At 49.6% G+C, this 18989-nt stretch overlaps 1 protein-coding gene across 3 annotated transcripts in view; it reads left to right on the plus strand.

Moving 5' to 3' along the window:
- LOC149364866 (carboxypeptidase D-like) overlaps positions 1-18989 on the plus strand; it is a 123011-nt gene that overhangs the window by 62604 nt on the left and 41418 nt on the right. The gene's annotated exons all lie outside the window — the stretch shown is intronic.

Genomic DNA, 18989 nt, shown 5'->3' on the forward strand with positions numbered 1-18989 from the left:
CGTCTGCCGCGTCTGCCGTCTGCGTGGCGTCTGCATTGCCGTCTGCGTTGTCTGTTTTCCAGTATGTTACACCAACTAGCCCAGACTCAAGTCCTTTTTCACTATTATTCTCATGACCCTGCTAGCGCGACAATGCAAGGAGCGGCGCGACAATGGGGAAAGGGTCTATCACCGACAATAGAGGGAAGGGATTATACCCTTTAATCTAACACTCCCTGCTTTGTCACGCTAGCAGGACAATGAGAATCGGCCGACGCCATTGGCTGGAGGAGGAGGAGGGTAAACTTTATTAAAGTGAAGTTGTGCGAGCTTATGGGTAGGGTCCTCATTCGAGGGCTTCACTGGCTTGAGCTGCCCTGCCGACCTGTTGTATGAGGGCCCGTTGGTCCTCCAGGTCATCGCTGGCCAGCAGCGCCTCTCACCGCCTGTAGAGTGTTTAGTTTGGCCCCACATCCCCACGAAATGTGGAAGAGTGTAGGGGGCGGGCCTGGCACCAGGAACACGTGTCGGAGTATAATCCGTCTTCAAATTACACACTTCCCCCCCCCCCCCCCACCTCGTGGGAAATTAGACATCCCGGATGCCGTATCGTGGCGGCAGATGCAGACGAACACATTTCCAAACCTCCATAGACTACGCATGCATTGTAGAAGGGCAGAAAGTTGGGCAAGTTGGTAAACATTCATGATGGGTTTCAAAGCGCGACAAGACGGAGACGAAAGACCATATAGACTACATCTCATGCACTCAACATATTGGCTGGAAGAAGGTCCTTTGACGGGGAAAAGCCGCTGCGTTGTTGAGTTGCCCATAGGCACAGCACGTGCTGAGGAGAAGCCAAAGAAACACCAAGAAACGAACAACAAGAGAGGGCTCGTGCCTTGAGCGGCCCTTTTCGTCGAAGCGGCGCCTTCTACCGGGTAGCCTGCGGCGCGAAAGTCAAACAAACTCGGCTTCTTTGCCCCGAGTATTTTTAGTACTTCCGAGGAAAAACGGTTTTTGCGTGTTACAAAAGCGCGCCCCAGGCGTAGAAAGGGGTATAATGTCTACTATAGTGCGACTGACGGCCACGGTACAGGATACTTACGTCGGGACTAGAACGGGTGAGCGTTTCGATATATACGTTCAGAAAAAAGAAAAATCGAAAAGCGGCAAAATGCGAAAAAGAAAACGCATTCTCACGTCAAATGCCTTCCGAGCAAATTAAGAACCGAGGTAATCTAACGAGCGCTACGCACTTTCTACGGGTGCGGCGCTACGGAAATCCCATTGCACTTTGCTGTTTTTCCGATGTGGTCCGCAAGTGCGTGCAGATCACGAGAGAGCGCTTAAAAGGCGGACGAAAATGGGAGGAACTCAGTTTGTTGCATCGCAAGTTATGAAATCAGCTCACCTATACCCACGGAAATTAAGACTGCTGAAGAAAAAGGCCAGTTAAAAACTTGGTTAAAGAATGCGCAGATAGTGATAGGAAGGAAAATATACCAGGCGCAACTTTGAGACACAGAGAGAGAACACGTGGGAAAGGGAAATTTAGGATATTTAGGATATTTTATTTAAATAGGTAAGAAGAAGAGATCATGCTAATGGCCATGTTATGCTTAGAAATGACACGCGATTGTCTGTTCGAGGGTCAGAGTGGATATCAATTAACAGGAAAAGGCAATAGAGGATGGCTGAGGGGCAGATGGGAGTTACCAGATTATGAAACTTTGCTGTAAATACCTCTCCGAGGCTCACGCAATACAGTCATCAGTGTAGGTCATTGTAAAAAGCCTCTGCTCTCCAGTTACCCCAACATCTATGGCGGTGGTGGTGGTGATGACGATGATGATGATAGAGCAGGTGGTTTCGGTGGTTATGATATATCTAATATTGTTTCAACCTTAAATGCGCATCTGTGATTTGCGGTGAGAATGGTGCAGACAACCACGCTTTTTGCGGAAAGGCTACCTGCACGGCGAGTGACACCTATGTGGAGTGCGTATGTGTACAATCCGGGAACGAATCTGTCCAACGTAGGTTGAAACTGATTTTTGCGAATCGGTTTCTTCGAGTATGCTGCTGCCATTATAATGTTTGACCGGTGGTTCGCCTCAATGTTTGCAGGATTTCGGCACTTGAATCACTGTTTCTAGACCCGCCGCTCTCTTTCAGGCGTGTTCACCGACAACGCTAACCAAACCCACGTGAACCCAGACACTGCCGCAACAGGAGAGCTTCGCGATGTCCGACATGAGATAACGCACCTGTCACGATCGCAGTCATATGAACCAAACAATTACATTGCGCACCTGTGCGCGGGATTAAGGCGGGCACATCAGACAGGAAATTACAAGACCGCCATCACAGCTGGGTTTTCTTGTTTGCAACGGCGTTTTTTTTATTTTGTGGAACCCTGTTGTTGATGCGCCTCGGTGCCCTCTCTGAGCGCTGGACATTTTATTCATAATTATTTTTGTATAAAAACAATGTTATACCTTCATATGATAAGTCAAGGCTCGTCTATAGCTGTTTTCAGGAAGAAAATGAAGTTAAACCTCGCTATAACGAAGTTGCGAGGCCCCGGTGGTTACTTCTTTATAGCCGTAGCTTCGTTATAACCCGTGCTGGCCTAGCTTCCAAGGGGAATCGTCATTCATTTGTTATATCCATTATTTCGTTATAAACCGTTTCATTATAACGAGGTTCGATATAGAGTCACATGTAAGAAAAGAAGCAGCACGTCAAAAAAAAAAAAACGTGAACAAAACTTTGGAATTTTACGTCCAAAAGTGGTTCTTGGAGAGACGAAAATTAGGAAACCTTCAACCGCAGCTCACCTGTCATCTCTTCGTCGTTCTATGAAAGTGAAGGAGCTTTGTTCTCACCCCTGTGGAGGCTGAGAAGGGTGATTGAAGAGCGCTCGCGTCCTGTCTTGTCCCTGCTTTTTGCGCCATGGATCCTCCTGTGGAGGCGGCGGCCTCACTCCCTACACAGGATCGTTTGTGGCTCAAAGCGATTGCGAAGATCTCCGAGCCAACGCCGTTGTTTCCGAAGGGAGGCGATTAAGAAGGGAGCCACGCGCGTATCGCTCGCTCCTCGGCCTTCCCGTGAGGCAACCGCCACCTTGACGCCGAAAGCGATCTGCCCGCGCTACTTCGAAGACGACACGCCGGTAGTCTCGTTTGTTCGACGCCTCGCGCAATCGCTTCCAAATCGCTTTGGACGGCGACGGCACACGTGTACGTGGACCCCGACATCGCCGACCAAGGTTCTCCGCGTGCAGACCTCGGGGAACAAAAGGAAAGACGCGTTTACGCGCCTCAGCTTCGAACCATGGATGAAAACAACAAAAGCAAACCAAGAAAGAAAGCTAGGAAGAAGGAAAGAAAGGGAAAAGGAAGAAATAGGCTTAGGAAAGAAAGAATGAAAGAAGGAAGAAGTATACTTGACGGGCTGCCTGGTCGGCTAACAGCAATATGGGCTTAGATTGACCAGAAGGCTCTCGTTTTCTGTACAGTGTATCGGGAATAGGCATTGATTAAAAATAAAAAAAGAATAATGTTAGAAAGTAAACTTGAAAGGAGAGATAGAAAGGAAAGGGAAAGAAGAAAGCGAGAAAAGAAAGAAAGGAGAGCGTTCAGAGCAAGGACGATTGCCCCGTTGACTCACCCTGCTATGCATGCGTACAAGAGCACCTGTTGGCTCTGCGCCTGGGCCAGCCATTTATGAATCTCAGCAGAGGCGCGTGCGCGCGTTACTGGAGCAGAGCCGGCGCCGTTCTTCGAGGCGCATGCCCCAGTAATCCCCCGACGGCCGCCACCGCTCCCAGCGCGCCGACAAGGTCGACACTCGGCGCGAGCAGAGGGGGTTTTTCCCTTCGGCTTTTGGAAGACCGCTCATACGGGCGACGCCGTCTTCGAAGCGCGGAAACGCCTTCTCCTCTTCTTTTGTTCAAGATTTCGTATACCCCGCCCCGCTAAAAGCGTGCAGCCTCGTGGATAGCTAGAGCTGGAGACGAAATGCAATTACCGATCCTCGCGCTCTTCTTCATCTTCATGTTGTCTTGACCTTCTTCGTCTTCTTCGTCTTCATCGTCTTATTTTTCATCTATATTTGCCTTCAGCCCTTCTTCTCTGCTGCTTCTTTTTCATTTTCATGCCTTCTTGATATTCACCCCGTCATCTTTTCTCCTTTTGTTGAAGATTTCCAATATTCTGCCCTGTCGAAAACATGCAGCCTTGTGGAAAATCTAGCCTTAGGCAAGACGAAAAGTAATACAGGAAACTCTCGTGTATAGGGACTCTGGTGCACGTTAAAGACGCATCACGTGGTCGGAATTGATGAGGAGCCCTTGCTATATAGCTTGTCACACATAGCCTACTGTGTTGTTGCTTTGGCCGGTGAAAAATCTATTAGCCATCGGCCATTAACGGGAGTCGGCGTGAGCTCATCGGGGCCCGAGTTCGGAGAAGCCGTTTACACTTAAAGAGCAATTCTTGACTCGACGGCTCCCGTTCTCGGCGCGGTCACGATAGCCAGCGAGTGTGCTCACGATCGATCCCTTTTCGCGCGCGAAACTGCTTACGCGTACTTGACCCCTCGATTCAGCTGATGCATGCTCTATTAGCTTTTACAGCGCTTCGCAGCAGGAGTGAGGCAGAATGGCAACCCGAGCGGCTTCCATGTCATTGCCGAGTGACGCTTGGCTCCCAAATGACTCGCCTCCCCGAAGTACACGGAAATTGCGCGTGACAAGGACGTCCTGTCGAGGATGCCAGTTTGCGCTTGTACGGGACAGGTCGTCAAACAACCGGCTGTCGCACTCTTGGACGACGGGGAGAAAGAGAGAGAGTGAGGGGGAAGGGGGTGAATTAGCGAAACGGTCCTCACATAATGACCGGTTTTTGCTCCAGCCATTTGTCTCGCATTTCCGTCGGGGCGCATACGAGGGAGTGTTTAGCCCTTTCTCGGGGTTTCGAAGAAGGGAGCACTTCGGTGCGAGGTTTTTACTTCTTCGTTAAAAATAACCCTCGTTCATCGCCGAACCAGCATCACGGGATACGGACAGCTCTCTGCTGCTAGGGCTAACTGCATTGTTTAGTCGAAACGTTGGCTAGCTCACCGAGGCTCTCTCGTTCCTCGTTCATTTTGTTTAGTGTTTCAATGCCTAGTGTTAAACGTAGTGTTTAGTTACCTGTTCTCAGTTCGACTTCGGCTAAACCACTGCCACAGTTTGAAATGACGTCAAGCAGTACTCTTTAGTTCTCCATCAACCTTGCCAAATAGCTGTTATTTTTATTTATTTATTTCAATACTCTAAAGGCCCAATGCGGGCATTACATAGAGGAGGATTCATCAAAGAAAACTTAACAAATTTACAACAGATAATATAAACGGCTGAAAAGAGAAATAAACAAGTTAAGAAGCCAGGTACAAGTTAACAAGAGAAAAGGGGAAAAAAATGGCTAGGAACAGGTACTTGAAAAAATGCACATGCAGCAAATCCCACAAAACAACAAAAATTCCACCTTCAGAAATGACAAAACATGGCATCTAACATTTCGCGGAACGACACGCACACACTTAAGCAAACGAAAAAAAAAAGTGATCCACACAGTGATAAAAAAAAAACGCACATCATTCTATATTGGAATTTTCTAAGTATGACGAAACAGCTGTTTGAAATGATTATGTTTCTACAGCACGAGCTTATCTATGTAGTCCCAGAACTGGATTGTCTCCTTGGTCCTAGCAAAACTATAGTCGCCGAATCTGAAGCTAGGCACAGTGCCCTCGTAAGACAGTCCGGTCCGTGTCTGCGTTACGAGAAGACCCGTCTTTGTCGAATGCCGACAAAGTCGTTGCTGTTGTTTTCTGGGAGCACCGAGGCTTTCGCGTGCTGCGCTAAGAAGGGACAAAATGTCCTTCCTTCACCTCAGCCTTTTCCCTTTCACTGTGCAGCCACTGGAAAAAGCTGGGAACCAAAAGGAGATAGAGCTTACGCGCTGAGTCCGTCACGCTACACCGATTTGGAAAGATTCAGTGTGATATCAGCGCGTCTGTACGCCTTTGTGCGCACGCATTCCGAAAAGCGGAGAGGGTGCGACTGCGCTTGCTTTCTTTAGAGCGCCCTGTTGTGCCGTCAAGACGTGCGTATAGCTTCATTGCCTGGCTGAGCAGAGCGCGGAAGTTATGGTTTGTCTAGCTGAAACGCGTTAGACTTGTGGAAGCTGCATCTGATATCAGCGCACCGGACGCGAAATTTATGGAACTGCTCGCATCTTAGAACGGTCTATTACCGAAACTATAGCTCAGTTCTCACGACATCTAAGTACCTTCACTAAACTTCCCAATTCCCACCTTTCACAACATCCTACCCGGGATTCCCCTCCGCCCACGACAGTCACCACCACCCACGGGGACTGACCAGTCATGAACTACTCTAGCACGCGAAAAGGTTTCAGGAAGTGGCGTTCTATCTGATGACGTTAACCCTAACTTTTCCTTACGCGTCCGCCTGTTTGGTAAACAGAGCATACAGCGTGCACGTATGGTGCACGGAGCAGAACAGCAATGTCCGTGCGCTGTTCCTCGGATGCCCGGGACGGAAAAGGACTCCGAAGAACCGCGGCGGCTTGTCGCTTCCTGCTCGAGAGCCCTGTGCCCTGTCGGGACCGCGAACAGATTAACCGCAAATAGCGCTGCAGCATCAAATGAGCGGCCGGCCGTCACGGAGTTTTGAGGCTGCTTTGTTACTTTGTCTCGCTGCGAGCTGCTTCCGTCGCTCACTGTTTCCTTTACTTACCGCCTCGCATTTCCTTTCCTGGGCCTCTCCTTTCTTCCGACTGCATTCCTGGCTGCTGTATCGTCGTAGTGACTCGCTGGATTGAAAAGAAGAAGAAAAAAGCATTAGGAGCGGCGGCCTGACCGCTCGCCGATCCACAGCTGAACATTTTGCGCACGTAACGCGGAATCCTGCTTTCCTCTTCCTGCATATCTCGAGGTTGGAGGGAGAGGAGGAAAGAGAGGCAACTGCATGTCTGCAGTCCACGATCGTCACCATGCGGAGATGTACAGGCCCCTCCAATATAAAAGGCAACTGCCAGTTTTCACAAAAATACTCACTTCTTGGTTATTTCTGAAATAAAGTTAAAAGTGGCTTGTCTATTATGCGCCTAAAGGAAAACTATTTAGAAGAAACTACGGGGACGCTTAAGTCAACTTAAGAGTTAAGTGCGACAGCATTAGACTTCACATTTAGCTCAGAATCGGTTGCAACTTCTGTGTGATTGGCCTGTGAGCGGTTCCTTTTGGTTCACGTGACCTTATGACGTCATAACTTCTTTGGGGTCACGTGGTCTCGTTACGTCGGGTGGCTCCTGACGTGAACTCTAATGCTATCTAGGTTAGGATTTCCACAACACGTTGGTTGGGCCGGTTGTGATGACGTCACAAGGTTACGTGACCTCCCTCGACCAATCAATAATTTTGTTGCCACCTGCCATGGTTGGCAGGTTGTGATGACGTCACAAGGTCACATGACCTCTCTCGACCGATCAAAGAATTTCGTGACACCGGATATCGGCAGGGTTTTGGTGTGACGACAACTGTAACGCTATCGTAATAAGAATATGCTCGTCACGCATAATTACGGAGTAATCATGAACTGAATGCTCAATCTTTGTTCCGTTTCATATTGGAGGGACCTGTATATGGTCGGATCCATATAGGGGACGGATATAGCTGTTTATGCGTGTGTAAAATCGGTTCATGACCGAAAAGCGCCTACGAGCTCATCAATGAAGAAATTACCAGCGTCGCGATAGCTGAGCAGACGTCTCGAATTAGCCGAGCTGTGGCCGATTCGGCTGCAAATGAGACCACAACTGGTCACGAACTGGTTTAACGTATGCAGGTGTGTGTGAACAATGGCTCTTCTGAATTCGCCCTTTGAAAGGAAAAATGGAAGCGCCAGAGACCTCTACCAAGGAACTGAAAACAATACAGAACATGGCAGAACGTTCTGGCCACCCCTTAGCTTAAATGGTCTTTGGAGCCTCTTTCGCCTGCCATAATGTGTGCAGGTCGGGAGAATGTAGCGATTTTAATGCGAAAGCAGTAGTAGTCCCATTGCGAAAAAAGCCGGCGGTGTGTGTGTGTGTGTGCTCGCCGATGGTACAAAAGATCACAGAGATGGCAAGAAAAATGCAACGAAGGGTGACGTCATCAAGTGGTCGCATGACGCGCACAGCGAGCCGAGCACCGCCACTTAAAGCAATCCTGTACATTTAATTCGCCCATATATATACTACCCACTGGCCGACATCAATGCCGCGGCAATTTTCCCGACAGCAAACGTACCAAAATTCTGACGAAGCCGTTCGTAGTACAGCTGTCCGGTTGGTGTCGGACGATTTCTCGTTGCATATAGCTTATATAAGCTAGACAAGTTGCAGTCTAGCTTGCGACAGGGATTCGAACCGACGACATAGGCACCTTCAATTGTATGCTTTCCCAGACTTTAATATCAAAATTTTGATGCAACCGTTCGTCGTACAGCTTTCCGAGTCGTGTCATACGCCCACGTGTGTGTCTCGGTGGTGTCATACATCGAAAAAAATAGACTCATCGCCTGAAATAAACTCAGTTCGCAAACCGCAACTAAATGTCTACGTCTTGAGCCACGACGTGCTTTCGCATTCCTATATATGTAAGCAGTCTTAATTAAGTCAGCCTGCCGACTTTTCACTTGCAATTAATTTCGTTAATCGCCATTGTTTCAAGTGACACTGCGCGCCTCTTATGGTTAGGATCGGTAATTCGTCGCAGCGGGTGATGATAATGAAATCCATGTTCAAAAGGAAATTATTATGGCACTTGACACCTGCCCAGACTGGGTTCTTCGATTTCTCTTGTATATGAAAGGGAAACGCTCGCTTGGTACCATCTGGTACAGCTCGTAGAATGCGGCCACACCGTGAGCTTGGGCAATGGCCGCGAACCTTCGTGGTATGCCATGCTTCTTGAATTGCGAGCATGAAGCAGAGCTCGTCCGTGCGGGTTATTCTCATACAAGCCCCACTCACGTTTTCTTTTCTTTATCCGTCCGCGCGTCCGCGATTTTTCGCGCGCTTTCTTATTCGCCCTGACCGAGCGCATCGATCATTGTTGAGCAGAAAAACTGCTTCTACACGGAAAGGTCAGACTGGAGAAGTGTACTAGCTTCTCCTTTTCTTTTTTCGCCGGTATAGATACGTGAGGAGCCATAGAAAGCGATCGCTCCTGGCAATTGCACCTCCTCAGCGGTTGGCGAGGAGAAGTTATTGCGGACACTCGATCTCTGGCCCTCACGCATTCGTCGTGACACCGAGACCTTGGTGCTCGAGGCGGTGACGGCTGAAGCGCTCTTTCTCACTTCGCGAGAGTCCAGCCCTTCGTACATTGCATGCATGGGTTTGGCGGTGCAGTTTCTGTATCCACGGGCAGCCAGGGCGTCTGGAAGGTATACGCTGGGAATCTCTGCAATCTCACAAGCGGCCGCGGAGCGCTGTCTGGCAAAACATGCAACGGTTTTTCTCGGAACGAAGGAATCGGTGCCTCCTCGCCTTGGCTACCGTTGAGGCAACGCGGCAATTTCTGGCCGCCGTGACGCTTCGCAATTAGCGGTAGCAAGACGGGCGGTGCACCTGGATCTACGCAGCAAATATGCGCAGATGGTGTTTACTATGAAACGAACTCTGACGTCACCTGTTGATGCTTCTATAATGGAAGTATTCTGTTCTACGTCACGCGATCGTCTGGGCTGTGCACTGCTGAGTGGTCGTAACTTTTGTTATTTCGTTATATTTTATTTAGGCTCTAGTTGTGATAGGCTGGCTGGATGACTAACTCAAATCGTCTTCTCAAACGCCATCGATTAAGTGAACACAGAGACCACAAAAAGTTTGGTGAAGCCCTTGAGGGATTGCCTACAGATGGCTACGCAGCGGCTATCCATTATTTTTGTACTTTTGCAGTTACCGCTTGGTCACGTGCCATGCGACATTATTTGTGTTAAAAAGGGAAAATCGCAACATCTCTGCAAAACTTCTCGACATCTTGGCGGCAGAAATTTGTTGCCCTCGTACGTCAGGACTCTTGGCTACAGCGGAGGTGTGTTGCTATGAACGGTCTTCAGTGACGTCGCTTCAGTCGTTGTGCATAGAGACAAGAACTGTGGTGGGATAAGTAAAGGAATTAAACATAGTGTCCCAGTCCGTGCTGTGTATGGAGCCATAGAGCCATATGAAAAGCTTAGCAATGGTTGAACATATGAGCCACTTTGCTCTCGGCGTCGAGGCTGCAGCGCATAGCTGCTGGTCGGGAAGAGCGCGGGCAACTCTTACGCTTTCTAAAGCATGAACTGATCTCAAAGATCTAAAAGCACTGCTTGTGTAGAGAAGCTTTGCAAATTTATACTTCTTAGACCATGGGTACTTTCATGAATCATAACTTTCAGATTTCTTTTGTTTGAGGTGTCAGTTCACTTTGGAGAACACCACCATCATTAACGTCATCATCATCATCGGCCTAACAACGCCCATTGCTGGACAGTGGCCTCTCCTATATCTCTCCAATTAAACCGGCCCTGTGCCACCTGCGGCCACCTTATTCCCGCTAACTTCCTAACCATCCGTCCACATAACTTTCTGCTTCCTCCTGCTAAGCTTGCAGTTAATTTCTCTTCGTGTCCAGTGAGTTACCCTTAACGACCATCGTTTATCTTGCCTTCGCATTACACGACCTGCATGCCCATCCCCATTTCTTCTTGATTTCGACTAGGATGTCACTAACTCGCGTTTGTTCTCTCATCCACTCTGCTCTTTTCCCGTCTCTTAAAGTTACATCTATCATTTTTCACACCACTTGGTCGAAGTTCATATAAAGCCGACCACTACGGCTTTCCTCATAGTCCACATCCAGATGCGCGATGTTAAGCCCTACATACTATATCCTCTGTGGCAGGACTCCATCCTCTGGATTATGATATTTTTACCTTCTTCTAAGCGTCGTTTCTTTTCGGTGCGAGAGAACCAGGCTTTTCTGACTGATGCAGTTATATGGGCAGTATACACCGCAGCAACAACGCTAACCCTTAGATAGGTAAGGGCGTTCCGAGGTTCTCTCGTTGGACGACTAACAACGAGGTAACTTCGCATTATTTTGTTAAAGGTGCACTGAAGAGGATTCTGAACTTGTCTTTTTGCCGCGGGAACTCGATCTACACGTTCCTAGCATTCTCAGAAACAGTGACTTATTGCCCTGTGTGGCCGATTTCCCCAATTAAATCGAATTAACGTCCGGCTCCTGCCTTTTTTTTTTTTTGAATTCTCCCTCGTACGGTGGGCGGAGTCGACCAACGCGTGGAGTGCCTTTCACCCAGTGCCGTGGAGGCTTTGCTTTCGCTTTATTTTGTTTTTTAGGTTTCCATGAATAAATAGTTTCATTCGCAGATAATATAGCCGCAAAATAAGCCCGAAGAAATAAAAATACGCGCGGTCTATTTGCTACTACGGACTACTACGTATTACTCCGCCGATGGCAGAGCGGCAAGCCGCCACGGGACTGGGTGAAAGGCGCTCCACGCGTTGGTCGACTCCGCCCTCCGTACGAGGGAGAATTAAAAAAGAAAAAGGCGGGAACCGGGCGTTAATTCGATTTAATTAGGGAAATCGGCCACACAGGGCAATAAATCGCAGTTTCTAAGAAAGCACGGAACGTGTAGATCGAGTTCCCGCGGCAAAAAGACAAGTTCAGATTCCTCTTCAGTGCACCTTTAAGTCGGGCGCAACAAAAACCCACCCATCACAAATTATTTTCACTGAGTGTGTACGAAAGGATACCTAAAACACTCTTGTAAGCCCACTCCTGCCTTTCAGTATTTCATCTTCCTTCCTTTCTTTTGCTGCCTCAGAACGCCATATTCCGGGTTACTGAAGGGGAATTAATAAAGCATTTATTCCTGTACGATGACCCATTGCATAGTTCGAGAGGGAGATGAAATGGAGAATGGCGCAGTGCGACTCCTGCCCCGTTGCGCTAACTATGCACATCGTTTCAAGTTTTTATCCGGTAACTTTGATACACATATGATTTTAGATAGCTTTAGAATTGCCCAGCATAGGCGTATAGCCTACTAGATGAGTCGGTTTCCGGACACGCCAGTATGCCGAAAACTCTTGCTCTCGATAAGTGCCCACTTGATGTGCCGCGCGTAACAGGGAATTATTACCCGGTGATTTCCTCAGTCTCGTTTCCGGATGTTTTATCCGACGGACGATGAACCAAGCCATTCAGCCATTGAAGAGCTCCACTTTCATGATCAGAGTGCTGCTGTACCGCGGGCTTTTGGCCGGCGGGAGCACGACATGTCGCGTGTGCGTCCTGCAAAGCATGCCGCCGCCCATTCGCGGAAACGACCGCGCTTTGAGACCATGCTGACGTCGACGGCGGCAGACGTCCTTGCGTCTTCATAATGAGGACATCGAACCGTCGGAAGCCGTCGGGCATTGCGCTGCTCTACAAAGGGCGGGGAGACTCGGTCACTGCGACGTGTACGAGTGGAGGCCCGTTGATGCGAGTGCGATGGTTTTCATACGCTAATATTAGAGCGAACTCTCTCCTTGGCATGATGCACGGCCATGCGTGGGTATATATAATCAGTGAAACTGCGTGGGTATATATAATCAGTGAAGTTTCAGCCAGCGTTGCGCGGATGTATTCGCAAACCTTTTGTTACTGCTCACCGCACATTGAGCGCATACAACCCGGATCTCATGATCCTGGAAACGTCTCTTCATCCGGCAGCTTTTCCGCATACTCTCTTGCCTGCGCGAAATTAGCGGCTGAAAGAGGCGCTAAGAGGCGAGGCTTCTGTCACAACGTAGCAGCTTGCGTAAACCGCCGCAGTTCGTCCTTGCGAAGGCCTTGGCATTGTTAGAGGCCGCCATTGTTCTTTCGAGAAAACGAGCCGCTCCATTTGAATTTATATTGTGCCTTGAACAATGGCTCCCCATCCAAGTGCGCCTGCCAGTTCCTGTTGGAGCATCTCACAGGATCCTTTTACCATCTGCGCTTCCATCTTCAGCGTTAGAGCACCGAAGGAGCGGAGAGAGTAACCATTAGGGCGGCCGAGTGGCGACTGTCTCGGTGCCAACCGCTGCGGCATCTCGCCTTTGCGCTCCACTTTCCTCGTTGCTATTCTGGCTCACCGCGATAGTCAAGGGAACCCGATGGCACGCACGGCACACAACCAACGCCTGACCAGACTGAGGCCAAGTGCATAGCTGGCGTTTCTTGTAATTTGAAAAGAAATTCTAAAAACAAAATTCACAGAGACCCCTAATTACGTTGCGTTGGCAATGCGATAGCATTAAAAGCTGATGCTACCTTTACCAGAAATGACGTCATTCTTCCCAGCCAATGGGAAGGCTCCGGTCTGGTGGCGTCACTTTCTCCAGCCAATCAGAATGCTCTTGCTGGTGACGTCACTTCCCTTCAGCCAATCATTGCGAATTCAGCCTCCATCGGCACCGATGAGGCCTCTAACGCTATCGCATTAATAAATGCAGCTGATGTATCTAGCAAAAACACAAATTGTGATTGCCACTGAACTAACGCATAATATAAGGATGTTTGTTTATTAGTTTAAAACACGTAACTATTAAGGCAAACTTTTTAAATTTTGAACAGCCGAAAGCGTTCATTGTTATGTGTCCAGTGTACAGTAGACGACTGTGTGTAGCTGCTTCTTCTACAGCTATAGTATGGCCTATACACAACATGACCATCAAATTATACGTATAGCCACCTACTTCTGGTGACCTGGTTATAGAAAAGTATTGCATTGTCGCCTTTTTTTAATTTTCCTGAGCTTCCGGATAAAAATTTGGGCAATATATTTGTGCTAAGATGTGACAAAAATCACAGGACATCGCAGCCCAGTCTTGCTATACTGAAAAACTTGCGACTGCGAATGTTGTGAAAATCAACTTGGTATCATCCAATTAGAGGCCGGTAGCACAAACTCATTTGCACATCGATGTTTGGTAGGTATTTTTGGGTGTCATGTTGTCACAGTGCGCCGGACGCCAACCGATCGCAAGCAAACCCAGCGTTTGATTACTCCCGATTAGTTGGCGCCAGTTCCGTAGCTTCCAGGTCGATGGGCGGTTTCTATTGATATCGATACAGGCAGCGCTACCGTGCGTTCGAGGAACGTTTAACCGGATGGTCTTCCATCATCGGCGCAGACGATGTCGATAAAGCAGGAACGATTTCAGAGAACGTTGCTGAGCCCGGTAAAGGATTCAACCGCAGAGACCCCACTCGTGCCAGACGCGACGGCAGCGCTACCGGTGTTTGCACAAGCGACCACCTAAGAGCCCGATGCACGCTGATTCTACAATAGGCGGAATGTATATACTACAGGTTCTGCGCCAGACCCGACAGCCGTGCCGCGCTCGTATCATCCGTAGAAACAGGACATATTCTCCATTAATCTCTGCCTTTGCACGAGACACGAACTGCGTGCTAAAGTGCGCTGCACGGCACATGCGTTATTGCGTCATGTGCCGCGCCATGTCGTGCGGCGCCCCCGTCGCACACATGCCGGTCACGTCGCACGGCTGTCAGTACGCACGAAGAGCTATTTAGTATGTCGGCAAAGGAAAATGCGCTTGCCACGTTGGGACGATGCGGGTACAAGTGCGCCGACAAAGAGTTGTTCGTGCAGGGTCCTTGCAAGGGTTAATGCGAGGCCTTTCGTGAGCCGGTAGCGTCATTTCTTTGCACGCCGTAAATTTTGCAGTTGTTCATTTGTGGGGCGCCCGTTCTGAGAGCTTCGTTTGTCATACCGGGCGTTCTCTCTCTTTTTCCTTTTCCTTTTCTTTCTTTTTGGCGATCTCTGTATAAAGATATAAAGAGTATAGGGCGTCACTGCCGTTGTGTAACTGAAGCTACCCGCGTTCGCTTGCTGATCGATGGGAATTCAATCCGGTAGCCCGTGGAGTCCCCCACAAAAATTTCAATAGACAGTATATCTGCCTATTGAACTGTGTAGACTGTCTATTTCTGTTCAGTACTATCGAACAGAAATTGCTGCTCTGACGGAGCATTATATCTTTTGCCTCCTCTCGTTCGCTACAGAGAGGAAAGACAGTTTGCGTGTTCGCTTTTGTTGGGATCGCAAAGGCAAAGTCATGCCGGACAAAAATTTTTAAAACTAACTAGAAAATGAAGAAAGGGAAGCAGTTTGTCTGGCAGGGTTTTCAAGTGCGCGGGTGAGTACTGTTATGACCTCTGTTCATGGAGCCGGCACACATGCATTTGTATGTTTTTCGGTGGAAAAACGCATTCTTTCCTTCAACTGTCATCCGCTACGTAGTTCTTGCATTTTTGCCTACATCAGAAGAGGTAAAGAAGTTCTCAGTGATGTGCATGAGTTTTAAACCGCGAGATAACTTTCATTTCGTTTGACATTATGCGCTTACTATGAACTATACTTGCTATAGAGTGCATTTTCTCCACGGTCAGGAAAGCTACGAGGGAGAGATAGAGCTTGTAATAATACTTATTTTAATACACTCACTCCGGTGGTCTAGCACTGTATCAATAACCCTTCTCCTTGCACTACACTAATTTAAAACACAATCAAGAGTTGTCCGAGGTATCTTGGTGGCATCTGGAGGTATCTGTGTTGCAAAAGGCTGGGCGTAGGCGATGCGGTAGGTGCCGCAAAATGTTGGACATTGGGGCTCTCGGTGTGATGACACCTCAGATCATGTGTGTTTTGGATGTGAAGCAGAAAGAGAATCTCAACAGCCCTTGATTATTCCGTCGTGTTCTCTATGCGGCGTACGTTGTAAGCCCAATATGCATGCCTTCACTATACTGACAATTTTCACGAAATCGACGCCAGGCCTGGGCGCCGCGAACTATAGTCTACGAGGTATCGGCGTGCGAGGAACAGCGTTGTTTGCTCTCGTTGCGTAAGCTGTTCGCCGGCACATTCATTGTTTTCCGAGTTTTGTGTTAAGAGCAGATCTTAGGAAGGTTGCTACGCAGTTATTTTCAATACAAGGAGACAGAAGGGCCTCTAAGTGTCGTTGTGTGCCTTTTCTGGTGGCAATAGCAGCTCTACACGCTGTAATGGAAAGATTGCAAGGACCACGAAAGTGCAGTTGACACCAGGCCTCGAGCTTACAAAAGATGATTTCCTGGGACTAGAAGTGCCTGTGGGCGGTGTTGTGTCCCCTTACTGCTTTTGTGTGTGTGCGCCCCCTCCTAACGACCACTCGCATTCCCCTCCTAACGACCACTCGCGTCCTCCTCCTAACGACTACTTGCCCCTCGTCGCACGCTGTCGCCAGAGGCCCCCCCACGGTGCGCCCCCGCACCCTCCTCCTGTTCTGGGAAGCCACTCCCTCCCGTGGACGCTTCTCCGCACCCTCCTTTCTTCGGGCGGCCAGTTCGGCTCCTGCCTCGGTCGACGCTGGTCGCACCCTCATCGGCTTTAAATAAACGAAGTCTTAAAGTACCGTGTGCGTCTTTCGCTGCATTCAACACAGCGACCGGACACGACAGTGGCGACGAGAAAGTGGATTCGACCCGCGCTACGCAACGCTATTGACAAGCCATGGCTACGCGAGGGTTTCCCAATCAGATACCAGAGTTCAACGGCTCATCGTGGTCATCGTGGGTTGGACGCCTTCAGTTCTACTTTGAAGCTAACAACATCACAGACCCAGCCTTGAAGAGGGCCAACCTGCTGACGCTGTGCGGGGAGCAGACCTACGATACTGTCTGCGCCCTTATTCAGCCAAGCACACCAGCGGCAGTGTCTTACGACGACATCGTAAAAGCGCTGCAAAAGCACTACGACCCAAGGCCATCCGAGGTCTACAGCCGGGCTCGCTTCCAACGACGAGATCAACTGGGAGGAGAAACTGTGAGCGCCTACGTAGCCGCGCTCAAGAAGCTCGCTGCCGACTGCAATTTTGGAACGCTGTCGACAACAGCTACCGGGCAGGAGGGAGACGCAGCTTCTTCTGCTAACACCACCATGCTTCCCTTGGACGTGATGTTACGCGACAGATTTGTGTGCGGACTGAGTGACGAGTCACTGCAGCAGCGCCTGTTCGCTGAGAAGGACCTCACATTCAGCAAAGCTTACGACATCGCCGTTCGAGCGGAGAGCGCCGGTCACCAGCAGAGAGGGATTCGCCGGAACACCGAGCCGGTACACCAGACAAGCAACCAGGTGCGCAAGCCTTCTGTTGTTGTAAAATCGGTCAAAAAGGCACAACGCTGCTGGCGGTGTGACGACCAACACAACCCCCAGGGATGTCGATTCCAGTCAGCCACGTGTAATTTTTGCCACAAGCGAGGGCATATCGAAAGAGCATGCATTACGAAACGGAGACTTGCCAAGATAAAGTCACCTTCCCAGCCTAATCACAGCGTCAACGCCTCAGAGAATACGCCGCTATCTGATCTCCATGGAACAACATCAGCAACACCATCTGTGTTGTACGACCTGAACACCATGAATCTCGGCACGCGACCGAAGATTTTTACAGAAGTAAGCGTACATCACCAGCTGATTAAGTTCGAGGTGGACTCCGGCGCAGCCTGTACTCTGATCAGTGAGGACACGTTCCGAACTTCATGGCCATCTGACGCACCCGCCCTGCAACAAGACGACACGCACCTGCGAACGTGGTCAGGACAGAATCTGCCACTATTGGGCTCTGCCAACGTGCAGGTTAACTACAACGGCCAGACCCATACGCTACCTCTGCTTGTTGTGAAGGGCACAGGATCAAGCCTTCTAGGGAGAAACTGGTTTTCTCCACTAGGCGTGATGATATGCGGCAAACATCAAAACGCCGATGCGCTAAGCCGTCTGCCACTAGACGCAACTGTTGACGAACCATTTCCACCAGGAGACGTTCTGATGTTCGAAGCACTGCCAGAACCTCCGCTTACAGCAGGCACAGTTGCAGCATCTACGCAGAAGTGCGCAGCTCTCCGGCTAGTTTACACAGCTGTTCAACAAGGCAACGTGCATAAACTCAAAGGGGACAACTTCGACGCTTACCGCAGGCGAGCTACAGAGTTGAGCACCCATCGCGGCTGCATCATATTTGGGTCCCGAGTTGTGATGCCGAGAGAACTACGCGCACAAGCTATGTCTCTCATCCACGCCGGACATCGGGGCATCGTTGCAATGAAAAAGTGTGCCAGAAGCTACATGTGGTGGCCTGGCATTGACAACGACATCGAAACAGTGGTGCGAGAATGCAAGCCTTGCCAGAGCAGCCGGAGCGCCCCGCCGAAAGCTCCTGTCCCAGAATGGGAAAAGCCAGACACACCATGGCACACACTGCACATTGATTTTGCAGGACCAATTGAGGGCTGCACTTTCCTTGTGGTCGTAGATGCCTACACAAAGTGGCTTGAGATAAGGCAAATGGGACAGACGACTTCGGCAGCAGTCATTGACAACCTCCGATCACTATTTGCAACGTTCGGCCTGCCGCGCAAGGTAGTGTCGGACAACGGAACACCGTTTGTGTCTGCGGAGATCTTCAAGTTTTATCGCGACAACGGGATCTCATCAGTTACATCGGCCCCCTACCACCCAGCGACAAACGGACAAGCCGAGCGCTACGTAGCCGAGCTAAAACGCGCCCTTGAAAGAGATCAGACAGGCTCGCTGCAGCGCCGCCTTGCGCGCTTTCTCTTCAAGCAGCACACGACGGTTCAGAGCACAACAGGCGAGACCCCCTCGAAAATGATGTTCGAGCGTGAAATGCGAACCCAGCTCACAGCCATCCTCCCCGAGCCAAAAGCAGAGACGTTCCGGGAAGAAAAAGCAATTCCGCGCTGCGGCACGCTTAATGAGGGGCAGCGCGTCCTCGCCCGACAGTTTCTGAAAAAGCCACGCTGGGAGGAAGCTACAA

This window comes from Amblyomma mixtum, chromosome 2 (genome assembly GCF_055824585.1).
Source record: "Amblyomma mixtum isolate Tamu chromosome 2, ASM5582458v1, whole genome shotgun sequence".
NCBI lineage: Eukaryota > Metazoa > Arthropoda > Arachnida > Ixodida > Ixodidae > Amblyomma > Amblyomma mixtum.